Raw genomic sequence first — 12,756 nt, 5'->3', positions numbered from 1 at the left:
GCCAGCAGCTGTCGCCTGGCCAGGAGTAGCGGACCCCGTCATTGTGAGGTCAGCGGCCGCCCCTGCACCCGGGCCTCAGCCGCATTCCGGGTGTCAGAGCCAAGGCCCCTTGAGCAGGGCACACCTGACCTCTGACCTCTGGTCCCTGAGGGCCAAATGACTAGAGGAGCCCAGACCTGCCGAGAGCCTGGAGTCCTTCTGGGATGCCCCTCTTGGAGGACGGAAGCTTCTTTATGCCAGCCTGGCACGGAGGTGCTGCAGGGAGTGGGAGTAAAAGCCTCCCCATCCCCCATCTGGCTGCCCACTGGCCCCCAGCTGCAGCATCGCCCCCTGCCCGTGCCAGCTCACGGGGCTGGGCGACGGCTCGGTCCCCAAGGTGGTCACACAGCCAGCAGGACATCTCAAGGGGCCGGGACAGTGGCTGTTTGAGCTGCCCCACGGGAGGGGCGCCTCTGGCCTAGAAATAGCAGGAGCTGCACAGCGAGGCGGGGGGGCGGGGGGTGGGTCAGGGTCCGGGGGACGCAGCTAAGTCGGCAAGTGCATCAGGACAGGGCTGGAGGCACAGAGATGGGGCAGGGATGGCAGGGGGCAGCTGTGTCAGGTGGAGGGCAGGACGCCCGGAAAGTATGCTGTACCCCGCAGGCCCCACGGCACGCCCCCGCCGCAGGGGAACCACCCCAAAGAGTAACCACCCAGCTTACATTTTAGAGCACATGAAGGACTTCCTTCTTTCATGCGATGTGCCCTCTACCGGCACAGCTCTCTGCCTCCGCTGTCATTGTCTGTCCTTTCCTTGTATTATGACTGGCGTTTACTTCGCCATCATCTCCTGCCTGCTGACCCCCTCAGCACAGTTGCCACTTGTAGACCCGAAGTCCTCCTGGGATTTGCACGCCCTTCCCCGGCTGCTTCAGTGTGGCCTGGCCAGCTCCGGGGGGTCTTCACAGAGCAGACTGCAGGGGAGGCTGACAGCAGTGCCCCAGGGGACGGGGTGGGACCCGTGCTCAATCTCAAAGGATGTGGTGACAATTTTAACAGTTCCTATAACTAGGAAGTGTCCCGATTCTGACCGTGATGGAGTAGAGTATTTCCGAAAGGACTAGAGATCTTACCTCAAGGGCGTGACAGGCTCAGGGCAGTCGCGGCCGGGACTGGTCCGTGAGCAGAATACTAAGGCCCCCAAGGTCACGGGCCCTGCATAATCCTGGAATAAAATGGATTTTACCCCATGATTCGGTTATTTATGTGGCACAGCTGAGGAATAAAGGGAGATTACCTTGGATGAGACTCACTGAATCAGGTGGGTCCTTAAAAGAATAGGTCTCTTCCTGGTGAAGGAGATTCCATGCCCGGGAGAGTCCCCGCTGCTGAGGGGGCCCCGTGGCAAGGAGTGCGGGTGGCCTCTAGGAGCTGGCATATCACAGTCACAACACTAAAAGACCAAGAGAAAACCTCCAAAGTCACAGGATTAAAATGACTCCTCACAGATGAAAACAACAATGAGATGAACACCCAACTCCCCATCAGAAACAACAGAGGCAGGAAACCAGATGACATACTCCAAAGTTCCGGAAAGAATGACTCAAGCAAGAATCCTAGATTCTGGAAAATGATCTTTTGGAAATTAAGGTAAAATAGAGACAGTCCAAGATAAACAAAGACAGAGAATTTGCTGCTAGAAGACCTATCTTATGAGGAATACTAAAGAAAGTTCTTCACAACATGGACACGTGGAAGATCCTGAAGTCATCTCCTTCCAAGGACACAACAAATTGACAACTACACGTGGAGCAATGTCTTCCGAAAAAGCCCCGGAAGCTGGATGAACAAAGCCTCCACAACAAAGGATTAAATGGCAGCATTGAAACAGGTAGAGGAGGGGCACCTGGGTGGCTCAGTCGGTTAAGCATCTGACTCTTGATATCGGCTCAGGTCATGATCTCGCGGTTCTTGGGTTTGAGTCCCCTGTTGGGCTCTGTGCTGACAGCTCAGAGCCTAGAGCCTGCTTCAGATTCTGTGTCTCCCTCTCTCTCTCTGCCCCTTCCCTACTCACACTTTGTCTCTCTGTGTCTCTCAAAAATAAACATTGAAAAAAAAAAAAACAAAAAAAACCTTCACACACAGACTGACTCACCCCAGGACCCAGTGCAAAAACACCAGCTTGAAAGGCACGTAGACCATATATGAATGAGACCCATTTACTAATCCTAAATTTTTTTTTCAGAGAGGAAGGAACTTGTTTGTTGAGACTCTGTCCAGAGACAGAGCTACCACAGGCACCATTTTTGTGATCTGATTCTAACTCATTAGCACCAGAGAGCACAGATTGCTGAGGGTCCTGCCCACCCACCACCACCATGACCACTCCACAGCTGGGCCAGGTGAGAGCCCCGCCCACCTCTAAGCCACAGTGTGACCCCACCATAGCAGGTGGGCTCCTGTCACTCACAGAGAGGACGCTGCTTGAGCACCTGGCTCTGGTGGCCAGAGGGGATAGTGTTTCTGAATCCCACAGGACATCTTCTACACAAAGCTACTCCCTCAAGACCGGGGAAGGCAGCTGATTTGCCCAATACATGGAAACAAATACAGAGAGTCAAGTAAAATGAGGAGGCAGAGGAATATGTTCCCAATGAGTGAAGAAAGCAAAACCTTATCTGTTAAATGAAACAGATAAGCAATCTGATTTCAAAGTAATGGTCACAAAGATGCTCAGCAAACTCAGGAGAAGAATGGGTGAGACAGCGCAAACTTCAACACAAAGATAAAAAATACACTAAAGTACAAAAGAGAAGTCACAGAAAGAAGAATACAACAACTAAACTGAAAAATATACTAGAGGGGCTCAACAGAAGACTGTATGAAGCAGAAGAATGGAACAGTGAGCCGGAAGATAAAACAATGGAACCCAGACACCGCAGCAAAAAGAAAAAAGATTTTTAAAAAGTGAAGATAACTTGAGGGAACTTTGGGACAACACCAAGCAAAATAACATTTGTGATATGAGGATCCCAGAAGAAGAGAAAGAGAGATCCCAGAAGAAGAGAAAGAGAGATCCAGGAAACTTATCTGAAGAAATAAGAAATAATAATCTCAAACCCTCCCCAACCTGGGGAAGGAAACAGACATCCAGGCCTAGGAATCCCAGAAAGTTCCAAATAAGGTGAACCTGAAGAGATCCACACCAAGGCACACTGTAATCAAAGTGGTAGAGGTTAAAGAGGGAATCTTAAAAGCAGCAAGAAAAAGCAACTTGTTACTTATAAGGGAAACCCCATAAGGCTGTCAGCAGATTTTTCAGCAAAAACATTGCAGGTCAGAAGGGAGTGACATGACATATTCGAAGTGCTGAAAGGAGAGAACGTCCAGCCAAGCATTCTCTCTCCAGCAAGGTTATTGTTCAGAATTGAAGGGATGAGTAAGAGGTTTTCAGATAAAGGGCACCTGGGCGGCTCAGTCGGTTAAGCATCAGACTCTCGACTTGGGCTCCGGTCATGATCTCACAGTTTGTGAAATGGACCCCACATTGGCCTCTGAGCTGATGGCGTGGAGCCTGCTTGGGGTTCTCTCTGTTCCTCTCTCTCTCTCTGCCTCTCCCCACTTGTGCTCTCTCTCTCTCTCAAAATAAATAAACTTTAAGAAAAGAGTTTCTCAGATAAGGAAAAACTAAGGAAGTTCATCACCACCAAACTGGACTTATGATAATCTTTTTAAGTTTATTTATTTATTTTGAGAGAAAGAGAGGGGGAGGGGGTGGAGACAGAGAATCCCCAGCAGGCTCTGCACTGTCAGCACAGAGCCCGATATGGGGCTTGAACCCAGAACCATGAAATCATGACCTGAGTTGAAAACATGAGTTGGATGCTCAACTGACTGAGCCACCCGTGAGCCCCTAGACTTATGATAAATATTAAAGGGACTGCTTAAAACCGAAAAGAAATAGCACTAATTAATAATAAGAAAACATATGAAAGTAAAAATCTCACTGGAAATGTACATATATAGTAAAGATACTGGATCGATCACTCATAAAGCAAGCATGAAGGTTAAAAGACGAAAGTAATACGGAATAAAACTACAATAAATAGTTAAGGGATACAAAAAATAGAAAAGATGTAAAATGTGACATAAAAAATACAAAACATGGGGGCACCTGGCTGGTTCAGTCCATGGAGCATGTGACTCTTGATTTTGGGGTTGTAAGTTCAAGCCCCATGTTGGGTATAGAGATTACTTAAAAATAAAACTTGGGGGCACCTGGGTGGCTCAGCTGGTTGAGCATCCAAGTTCGGCTCAGGCCATGATCTCATGGTTTGTGGGTTTGAGCCCCACATCTGGCTTTTTCCTGACAGCACAGAGTCTGCTTTAGATTCTCTGTCTTCCTCTCTCTCTGCCCCTTCACCGCTCGCATGTTCTCTCTCTCTGTCTCTCAAAAATAAAAATAAACATTAAAAATGTTTAAAAATAGGGACACCTGGGTGGCAACTCTCAATCTTGGGGTTATAAGTTTGAGCCCCACATTGGGTATAGAGATTACTGAAAATCTTTTTTAAAAATCAAACAACATGCAACTGAACAACCAATGGGTCATCAAATAAGTCAATGAAGATATAAAAAAAAAAACACCTAGAGACAAATGAAAACAGAGATGTAACATGTCAGGGGCACATGGGTGGCACAGTCAGTTAAGCATCTGACTTCGGCTCAGGTCATCATCTCACATTTCGTGGGTTCAAGCCCCGCATTGGGCTCCATGCTGACAGTGTGCAGCCTGCTTGGGATTCTCTCTCCCTCCCTCTCTCTCTCTGCCCCTCCCTAACTCGCACTTTCTCTCTCTCTCAAAATAAATAAACTTTAAAAAAATGTAACATGCCAAAAATCTATGGATACAGCAAAATCAGTTCTAAGAGGGAAGTTCATAGCAGTACAGGCCTGCCTCAAGAAGAAAAATCTCAAACAAACAATCTAACTTTACACCTAAAAGAACTAGAAAAAGAACAAGCAAAGCCTAAAGTTAGTAGAAGGAAGGAAATAATAAAGATAAGAGCAGAAATAAATAAAGACTAAAAAGAGAATAGGAAAGATTAATGGTTCTTTGAAAAGATAAAAACCTACAAACCTTTAGCTAGACTAACCAAGAAAAAAAAAAAAAGAGGGATCAAATAAAGACAGGCAGAAAGAGAAGTTACAATTGATACCACAGAAATACAAAGAATCATAAGAAACTACTATGAACAATTAAATGTCAACAAATTGGACAACCTAGAAGAAATAGATAAACTCTCAGAAACATACAATTTTCTAAGACTGAATCAGGAAGAAATAGAAAATCTGGATATACTTATTTCTAGTAAGGAGATTGAATCAGTAATCAGAAACCTCCCAACAAACAAAAGTCCAAGACTAGATGTTTTTGCTGGTGAATTCTTCCACACCACGCCCCCAACTGGTGAATTCTATCAAACATACAAAAAAAAATTTAATACCTATCCTTCTCAAACTCTTCCAAAGAATTGAAGAAGAGAGAATACTTTGAAACTCCTTTTACAAGGCTAGCATTACCCTGATACCAAAAACAGACAAGGACACAACAACAACAACAAAAAAGAAAATTACAGGCCAATATTTTTTTATAATCATAGATACAACAATCCTCAACAAAATATCAACAAACTGAATTAAACAATACGTTACAAGGATCATACACCATGATTAAGTAGGATTTATTTATTTGTTCAACATCCACAAATCAATCAACATGATACACTACATTGACAAAAGGAAGAAGAAAATTCATATGATCATCTCAATAGATGTGAAAAATGCATTTGGCAAAATTCAACATCCACTTATGATCAAAATTCTCAACAAATTGGGTATAGTGGGAACATCAACATAATAAAGGTCATATATGAAAAGCCCATGGCTAACATCATACTCACCCGTGAAAACCTGAAAGCCTTCCCTCTAAGATCAGGAACAAGACAAGAATGTCCACTCTTACCACATTTATTTAATACAGTATTGGAAATCCCAGCCATAACAATAAGGCAGGATAAGTAAATAAAAAGCATCTGAATTGGAAATGAAGAGGTAAAAATGTCATTATTTGAAGATGATGTAATACTATATAGAAAACTCTAAATTCTCCACCAAAAACCTATTAGAACTAATCAACACATTCAATAAGGTTGTAGGATACAAACTCAATTTACAGAAATCTGTGACATTTCTTTTTTGTGTGTGGTATTTCTATATACCAATAATTACCTATAAAAAACGTAAATTAAGAAAGCAATCCTACTTACAATTGCATCAAAAAGAATAAAATACCTAGAAATAAGTTTAACCAAGAAAGTGAAATCTGAACACTGAAGACTATGAGACACTGATGACAGAAAATTGAAAACAACACAAAGAAGTGGAAAGATATCCCATGATCATGGATTGGAAGAATTACTATTGTTAAAATGTCCATACTATCCAAAGCAATCTACAGTTTCAATGTAACCTCTATCAAAATTCCAATGACATTTTTCACAGAACTAGAACAAATAATTCTAAAATTTGTAGGAACCAGCAAAAAAAAATCCCAAATAGCCAAAACAATCCTGAAAAAGAACAAAGCCAAAGGTATCATGCTTTCTGACTTCAAACTATACTACAAAGCTATAGTAATCAAAACAGTATGGTATTGGAATAAAAACAGACACACAGATCAATGAAAAACTGAGAGCCCAGAAATAAACCCACACACATATAAACAATTCATTTAATATGAAGAAGCCAAGAACATACAATGGAGAAAGGACGATCTCTTCAATAAATGGTGCTGGGAAAACTGGACAGCCGCATGCAAAGGAATGAAACTTGACTACTATCTTACACTATACACAAAATTAACTCAAAATGAACTAAAGGCCTGAGTATAAGACCTGAAACCATAAAATTCCTAGGCAAAAACATAGGCAGTCACTCCTTAACACTGGTCTTAGCAATATATTTGTGGATCTGACTCCAAAGAAAGGGAAACAAAAAGCAAACATAAACAAATGGGAAACTAAAAAGCTTCTGCACCGCAAAGGAAACCAGAACCAGAAAGAAAAGGTAACGACTGAACAGAAGATACTTGCAGGTCCTACATCTAATAAGGGCTTAATATTCAAAATATATAAAGAACTCATAAAAAGTAAGGAACTCATACAACTCAACAATTTAAAAAACAACCTGATTTAAAAATGGGCGGAGGATCTGAATAGATATTTTTCCAAAGACAAACAGGTGGCCGACGGACACATGGAAAGACGTCCAACATCGCTAATTATTAGGGAAGTGCAAACCAAAAGCACGATGAGACGGACACCGCCTCTCACCTGTTAGAATGGCTAGAAATCACAAGTGTTGGCCAGGATGTGGGAAAAAAGACAACCCTCGCGCACTGTTGGCGGGAGTGGAAATTGGTGTAGACACTGTGGAAAACAGTATGGAAGTTCCTCAAAAAATTAAGAGTAGAATTGCCGCATGACCCAGCCATTCCACTTCTGGACGCTTTTCTGAAGAGAACAAAAACAATAATTCCAAAAAGATATCTGCACCCTTATGTGCATAGCAGCACTACTTACAGTCATCAAGATATAGAAACAACCCAAGTGTCCATCAGTGGATGAATGGATAAAGAGGATGTTACACACACACACACACACACACACACACACACACACCTCATAGAATATTACTCAGCCAGAAAAAAAAGAATAAAATCTTGCTATTTTCTGATAACATGGATGGACTTGAGGGTATTGTGCCACAGGGCATAAGTTGGGCAGAGAAAGACAAATATATGATTTTACTCCTGTGGAATCTGAACGAACAAAGCAAAACATAAATTCATAGATACAGAGAACAGACTGATGGTTGGGGGGGGGGCGAAATGTGTGAATGGATCGATTGTATGGTGATATTGGTCGTCTCTTGGTGGTGATCACTTTGTAGTGTATACAGATGTCGAATATAAGATCGTATGCCTGAAATTTCTGTATAATGTTATCTATCCATTTTACCTCAAACTTAACAAAAAGACAATTCTTCAAGCTGAAAGGAAGTCACATCAGATGGTCATTGAAGTCCAGTGTCTCGATGCGACCGCGGTGCCAAGACTCCTGGCTTGGAGAGCTATGAATTACACACTGATGTTGTGCCCAGCCGTTGCACTTGAGGCAACGGCAAAGGCGCACGGCCTCCGGGTGGAGGGAATCCAGGACCTGTGGCCCAGGCGGGGCTGCCGCACACTCCCCTCCGACAGACGCGGGGCCCCGAGGCTGAATCTTGCGCGGCCCCTCTGGCGCAGAAGTAGCCCCTCCCACCTACCGAGGAGCCCGGGGGTGTCCGCACCCGGGGGTAGATGTCGAAACACGGGCTGCCACGGGAGGAACACACACCGCCCTCCCTGGAAGAAACGAGATCCGGTTATCAGCCCCTGGAGTCTGGACTGGGCCTTGGGCCTTACTCTGCCCAGAAGAATGCGGTAGAAGTGACAGCACGCCTGCATCAACCCTTGACCTTGAGAGGCCTGGCAGGGGCAGGACTTCCAGGAGGGCTGTGGGACCCGCTTACTCCGGATTTTGACCAAAGGGCCAACGGCATTTATCGTAGGAGGTCTCGTAAGTCTTGGTGAGAAGAGCAGAATGTGTGGCATTTGAGCCGGAACCTCCTCCCTCCCAAGCCCTGTTCCCAATCATGAAAGTTCCATCCTGACAGGGTTTAGCCAAGAACGTGGGGACTCCCCTCCCCCCGGCGCCCAGCCCTACGTGAGAGGGTCCACACTGGGCAGGACAAGCTGAGGCTACCATCCCCCTGACACAGGCTTGTAGACCAGGGCCATTTCCTCTGTCCCGCCCCCAGGTCCCCCAGACCCCGCCCAGGACTGACTTTCTTTGGGTGTTGAGTGTGGTGCCCTAGGAGTCAATGTTGAGGTCTTCGTGTTGAACAGTTATGAAAAGGCTCCAGCAAATGACCACAAACTCGAAGGCTTAAAACGACACACATTTATTCTCTTACGGTTCTGGAGGCCAGAAGCTCCAGACGAGTGCTATGGGTTAAAATCGAGGTGCTCGCGGGATGGTTCCTTCTGGAGGGCCTCGGGGGGGGGGGGGGGGGGATTCGTTCCATGCTGTGCGCTTGGGGCTACATCGCTCCGGTCTCTGTCTCCACACTTTGCCTTCTCTTCTTCGGTGACCAGACTAAAGGGGATACTCGCGATGACACTGAGGGCCCGCCTGGATAATCCCCGACAATCTTCCCATCTCAAGATCCTCAACTTAATCTTACCTGCAAGATTCCTTTTGCCACGTAAGGGCTCATAGCTTTGGGGGACTGGGGCCTTGGAGGGTATCCCTCGGCCTAATACACCGGCTGGACACGAGGCCTTCTTCAGCCGCACGCTGATCCATCAGCCGTGGATGGCACCTCACTGGTGGGGGGTCGCTTAAGCACAATCTTTGCCCGGTTGGTGGCTGAACCCCAAGCTGTCCTGACCCACATGTGACTTTTAGGAAGCCAGGCTTCAGTATAAGACCCGGGTGGTGGGGATCTGAGTAGTGGCATCATAGGCTACGCACTGTGGAGGAATAGACTTCACGGAACTGTCCAGACTAGACATAAAAACTAACAAAATAATGATAAACGAAGCCACTGGACAAATAAACTAACAAAACAGCAAGATCAACAAACCTAAGGAGGATTGGTTAATCATAATCCAGAGTCACTATAACGGCTTGTCTAAAATGTCCAGTTTTCAGGGCGCCTGGGTGGCTCGGCTGGTTAAGTATTTGATCTTGATCCGGGCTCAGGTCATGATCTCACAATTCATGAGTTCGAGCCCCTCGTCAGGCTCTGTGCGGACGGCGCGGAAAGTGCTTAGAATTCTGTCTCTCTTTCCCTCTCTCTCTCTCTCTGCCCCTACCCCACATGTGCTCTCTGTCCCTCTCTCTCTCTCTCAAAATAAATAAGTAAGCTTAAAAAAAAAATTTAAGTGTCCAGTTTTCTTTTTTTTTTTTTTTCAACGTTTATTTATTTTTGGGACAGAGAGAGACAGAGCATGAACGGGGGAGGGGCAGAGAGAGAGGGAGACACAGAATCGGAAACAGGCTCCAGGCTCTGAGCCATCAGCCCAGAGCCTGACACGGGGCTCAAACTCACGGACCGCGAGATCGTGACCTGGCTGAAGTCGGACGCTTAACCGACTGCGCCACCCAGGCGCCCCAAGTGTCCAGTTTTCAACAGAAAATCATGAACTGTGCAAAGGACCAGGATAGTGTGGTAGTTGCCCGGGAGAGATAGGTAACACTAATTGCTTTTTGAAGCCCAGATTTTGCACTTAGCAGAAAAAGACATCACAGCTTTGCTTAGGCAAATGCCCGTGAGTGGAGTGGCCGTGGGTCAGCGGGTGGTTCTGCACAGCTTTCGCTGCTGCTAAACACCCCACCCGTGCAGCAGTGACCCGTGACCCTGGACCCTCCCACCCAGCGTCCCTCCGCTAGCACCTCCCTCCTGGCTTACCCAGGCTTGCCCTACTTCCCACTGGCTAGCGCTGCACGCTAGGGACCCATGTTAGAGCTGATGGCCTGGGGCAACGAGCTCACGACCCTGGACTCACCTATCTTCCCAAGTTCCCCTTCAGTCTAATGGGAAAGTGACAGCCCGTTGAGGGTCCTGCACACTCCCAGCCGACTATTAGCCCCTCTGAGGGTGGGACACTGTCGGGACGCGTCTGTGCTGTCCTCGGTGTCAGGGTTTCTGGCTGTGCCTTTCCCCGCGGAGGCTGCTGTGCAATGGCGGCCAACAGCAGCCTCCCCGGTAGTGTGTGCAGCTTACTGACTGCACGGTTGGCCCTAAGGGACTGCGGAGACAGCGCTTCCAGTGGAGATTGATGTCTGATCACATGCTTTCTCCAATCTAGGCTGCAGACAGGTATGCGGGGTGTCTTTGGAAAGCCCCAGGGCACAGTGGCCGGGGGTGCGCACTGGCCAAGTCGTCGTGTCCATCCGTACCAAGCTGCGAACAAGGGGCCTGTGACGGAGGCCCCGCGCAGGGCCAAGTTCAAGTTCCCTGGCCGCCAGAAGATCCACGTCTCCAAGAAGTGGGGCTTTACTGAGTTTAATGCGGACGAATCTGAAGACATGGTGGCTGAAAAGCCGTTCATCCCAGATGGCTATGGGGTCAAATACCTCCCTCATCACGGCCCCTTGGACAAATGGCGGGCTCTGCACTCACGAGAACTTCAGGCTGCCCGTCCCCATTCATGCCCACCAATAAATCCTGCTTCCTGCCTGAATAAACAAAAAGCAAACCGAAAAAACCCCCCAAAAGCATAAGGGAAACGTGTTAGAGAAATATTTCGGGAAGACAATTCACGACATTATGTTGATCTTCTTTGTTTTGTGATGTTTGTGCTTTTGGTGAACTCTAAAAATTTACGTTATGTGTTAGGGTTTCTCTTGTCACTCTGTTCACTTAATTTCGCGTATATGATTTTGTCTTCTATTTGTTGAAAACAGCACTATGCAGGAAAGAGTTAACACGGCGGGGCTGAGACGGCTCTCCTTCGGAAGATGTGCTCACAGGGTTAGCTGGTGTCGGGGAGCTTCGGCTTCCAGAAGGTTCCTGCCGTTCCCTAAGAGTGGCCCATTGAGCCTAAACTCAACAAATAAATATGGCTTATGGGGATCTCCTGACTTCCTCCTAGGCATTAGGAATCGGGGTTTGTGCCAGGCAGAGGGCGCCAACATGACCAGCCCCCTGTGAACACCCTGGGTGCTGAGTCTCCGGTGAGCATCCCAGTGGACAGCATTCCACACATGCTGTCACCGCCTGCTGCTGTGGGGATTGGGAGTGTGTCCTGCGGGGTCTCTGGGAGAGGGTTCTGGAAGCTGTGCTTGTTTCCCTGATTTTGCCACATGTTCCTTTGCTGATGCTGATTACCACCCGTTCTCTGGAATAAAGCTCAGCCACAAGTTCAACAGTCTGTGCCAAATTCTACAAGTCCTCCAAGCAAATCACTGAATCCAGGAGTGGTCCGGAATTCCCGACACAGCTCCCAAATTTGTACAAGTGTGAGGCCCCCCAAACCTGGATCTACCTGTGTTTACAACACAGGGTCAGAGAATCCAGGGGGGCAGGAATGGCCCCCTAAACTGGAGACGCTGCCAGGCTGGAAGCAGGGGTGGAGGGCACGCTTCCACCGAAGGACAATAAGGGTTCCACTGATCTGGAGGGAAGAGCCATCACCCAGCCACTTTGAGCTCGGGGCTCTGCAGGCCAGGACCAACATTATTCTGATTGTCCTGGGTGTGCAACTGGGGCAGGACACATGCGGGGACCCCTGTAGGGTTTCCACCTGTGTCAATGGACAACTACTGCAATCTTGACCCAGCAAGGACGGGGACAATCCGAGCTCAAACCGCTGAGAGAAAAAGGCTGGATCAAACCACCAGTAACCAGCTGGGTCCGGCCGAAGAACTGACGGCAGGGAGACTGTGGGTGGGGGGTTGCGGAGGACGATGGCCATCATAGCCTTAGACCAGGGACAGTGGCAGGGCCGTGGCCGACTCACAGCTTTTGTGCTGTACTCAGCTCAGAGACCACCACCTCGGAGGGGACGCTGTGCTTGCAGGACTTGGGCTCCTGCTATTACACTGTGTCCATTCCGCCTGCTTTTCTCGGGACATGACGTTAATCCTGCTTCTATTGAGGGGCAGG

General features: G+C 47.3%; 2 pseudogenes; both read left to right on the top strand.

Annotated features, from left to right (window-relative positions):
- Positions 1-10,819: 10,819 nt before the first annotated feature.
- LOC112859798 (small nucleolar RNA SNORA70) lies at positions 10,820-10,911 on the top strand (annotated as a pseudogene).
- Positions 10,912-10,961: 50 nt separating this feature from the next.
- Positions 10,962-11,372, top strand: LOC147571749 (large ribosomal subunit protein uL16-like; annotated as a pseudogene).
- Positions 11,373-12,756: the final 1,384 nt, after the last annotated feature.

Source organism: Puma concolor, chromosome F2 (assembly GCF_028749965.1).
Source record: "Puma concolor isolate L17-30 chromosome F2, mPumCon1.1.hap2, whole genome shotgun sequence".
Classification (NCBI taxonomy): domain Eukaryota; kingdom Metazoa; phylum Chordata; class Mammalia; order Carnivora; family Felidae; genus Puma; species Puma concolor.
The sequence above is the reverse complement of the archived record's forward strand: the minus strand, read 5'-3'. Positions and strand labels throughout refer to the sequence as shown.